The sequence below is a fragment of the Alligator sinensis genome, unplaced genomic scaffold (assembly GCF_000455745.1).
Source record: "Alligator sinensis unplaced genomic scaffold, ASM45574v1 scaffold131_1, whole genome shotgun sequence".
Taxonomy (NCBI): domain Eukaryota; kingdom Metazoa; phylum Chordata; order Crocodylia; family Alligatoridae; genus Alligator; species Alligator sinensis.
In genome coordinates this window covers 4,370,245-4,373,319 of record NW_005841830.1, presented here as the reverse complement: position 1 = coordinate 4,373,319, position 3,075 = coordinate 4,370,245, and positions in this window count along the sequence as shown.

Below are 3,075 nucleotides of genomic sequence, written 5' to 3'. Positions count from 1 at the left end.
AGCAGGAATAAGAAGTGAACACACAGCTATGCTGTAGCACCCCCTTGACTTCTGGCCTGAACCACTGCAGACGTGTAGCTACATTTCCCAAATCAAAGGTAAATATCACTTCTGTTTCAATTTAATCTCTGCATTTTAGACTAACCTGCAAAGACTGAATCAATTCAGCCTCAGGCTTTTTGACTGTCTGTACTTAACCATGGTAGCAGCAGCTAAGTGGCAAATATGGATATGCTGATACCCTTCACAAGGACAGGAGCTGCTTTGCCTTGCCTTTCAGTGATACACTGACTGCTTACCAGACAAATCTGTGGTAACTAGGGAATGGTTTGCAGTGGCCTTCTTTTAGGCTCCTCCATTGGCTGGTCCCCAATGGTTGCTTTCAGGGCCTTCTGTGCTCCATCTTCTCTGCTCTGCACTGTTTAGTGCAGATCTGCATCTCACTGCTATATCTGCACAGTCTCATCTTTGTGTGCCTCCTAAGATTCTGCTCCATGATTCTATTCCCAGGTCATACTGCAACTCCTTCAGCAGCTCTCCATCCCCCTGCCCTGCTCTGTCTCTAGAAGGCATCCTGTGGCTACACCAGCCCATCTTGATCCAGATACTGTTGAAAATTCATTCAAGTTGTTTCTACTCCTCCACTCTGATCTGCACTGGGATAGGGAATATATCTTAGGGCCATAGGAAAGAATATAAATACTAGCATCCTGCTTAGTAATTTGATCATAACAGTGATTCATACAGCACTTCATATTAGGTATGTTGGGGCTCCATTTCTCATTCTCTTTACATGAGGATTTGATTTTGATTTTTCTACCTTGATCAGAAAGTTCATCTAATTTGGCACTCCTGGGACAATTCTGTTTCCAGGCACACTGATGTAAAGTATGGCATATTTGCATATACCATTTGATTCATGCACATCCCACTGCTACCACCATATTTCATGCATAGAGTTCTGTGCAACAATAAAGGGTCAAACCATTTGGGTTGCAAGAATTTGCATCTTTATAAGAGCTGTGTGCTTGGTCAGGAGGTGTAGTGTGTGCTCAGAGCTTTTACAAAATGCTCCAAACCATGGAGCTTTCTGGTATCACCCTCCAAAATCATCTCTGCTACAACTTGTGTTCTGACCTGCAGGAACTGAGACCGGATTAACGCAAATGCCTAGGACCCTGAGCTGTGGCGGACCCTGGTCCTTCCCTCTGTGGGGACCATGTGAATGGCCCTGTCCACCTCCCTTCCCTTCCCTTTCCTTGTCCTCCCCTTTGCCAGCCTCACCACCATGGGGGTTGCTTCCCAGGGGCAGCTCTGAGCCCCACTTCCCACAGGCAGCAACACCAGGGTGAGGAGGGAGTTCTCCATTGGCCAGGGCCCACAAGTTTGTTTGCCTAGGGCCCACTAAATGGTTAATCTGGCTCTGGCAGGAACTGGCAGGTTGTTACACAGTTTAAATTCAACCAAAGCTGAGCTTGTGCATTTTTGCATTTTGAACAAAAGGGTGACCAAGATTTATCTCTGACATTCCTTCTTCACCTTTGGGTGAATCCTTCTTCACCTACATGCTTTGGGTACGTGGACTTTGTCAACTCCAAGAAAAGTAGTATGAATTTAAAGCCAAAGGCAGGTTAGGTTAGCAGAAAAACAAGCATATACTGTGCTGTTGTGTGTGAAGATGAGACCGCCTATTTTTCTGACATAAGAGTTACCATTAGCAGTATACAGGTCCACTAGGAAGACAAGGCAAAGATGTCTACTGTTTGTGTTGCAGACGAGACATGAGCAAGAACAGTTTCCATTAAATCTTAGCCATTAACAATGGTATAGAGTAGAATTAACACACTTGAATAGACTGTTGACCTTACATTGTGGTATTTAACCTACTGTGCAGTGGTGCACTGTACCATGAAAAAAATGCAGTTAAAAGTGGGCAGCTGCCATTATGGATTTGTTTTTCACCCTCTGATAAGAGTGTTTTCCTTGACCAATTTATGCTCCTTTCCTATTACTATTGCTCCTGTTTCTGCGTTTCCTCTTCTTAACTTGCCTTATTAGGTGTTGACAAGTATTGAGGTCAGTTAAATAACTATTTGTTTTATTATTTTCCTGGCAAAGTAGGTGTGGTAGAAACAGCCGCTAATTATTTGCTATTGTTCTCTTTAATAATGAGCCACAGGGGCTCTAGAGGAGTAAGGGTAATTCAGAATCTTTTCAAAGCAAAAAATATGAAGTCACACTCAGAAGTGTATCAGTGCAGACCTGCTGATCCAGAGGCAGAGTGGGAACTGGGAAAACAACACATTTTATCATTTAAAGTTCTGCTTAGTAATGGGTCACAGCTGAGCCTCACATTGTGGAAAACAATAAGGAAAGATAGCCAGTGGGAATGAACAAGAAAAAAGTGCCCTGAGTGAATGAAAAAAAGAATGGCTCATGATCCAGTAGAACCAGAAGAACTACAGACTAATGAAATGGCTATAGAAAATATAAGCTAAGATGGAGAAGGGAAGGAAGTTTGTCTGTGATGGTGTACTCAGTGGGGGGATATTGAGTTGTTTTGCATGGCATCTTTAAATGCATTAGTGCAGCTTCTCTGTTTGCATGAATGGGTGCTGCTCCACTGAGCTAGACTAATTTCCACCAGCTGAGCATCTGCCCCACGGACTCTTCCTACTCAGTACTGCAAGTTATTTCAAGGGAGCTGGTATAGAGTACATTATGCTCAGTGTGGAGGCTTATAATTTCACAACTGTATCCTCATTTACACTACAGTCTTCCCTCAAACACAGGCAGCAAAGCATACACTTTCAGTCCAGTTTTAGATTAAGTAAAACAAACCCCCAAAAGTAAGTCCCAGAGGGAGTGAGCCAGTGGTGATGCATAGGGGGTGCGCAGGGGTGCATGTGCACACCCTGAGAGCTCTAGTTCACCCCCTGACAGGCCACGCTCCTTGTTTAGGTGATGGGGGGGGGCAGGCAGGAGTGCTGGTGCCCACCCCCCATGAGCACCAGCTGGGGAGTGGGAGCGCCGGATGAAGCACCATGGCCACTTCTGGGGGCACCACCGCCACTT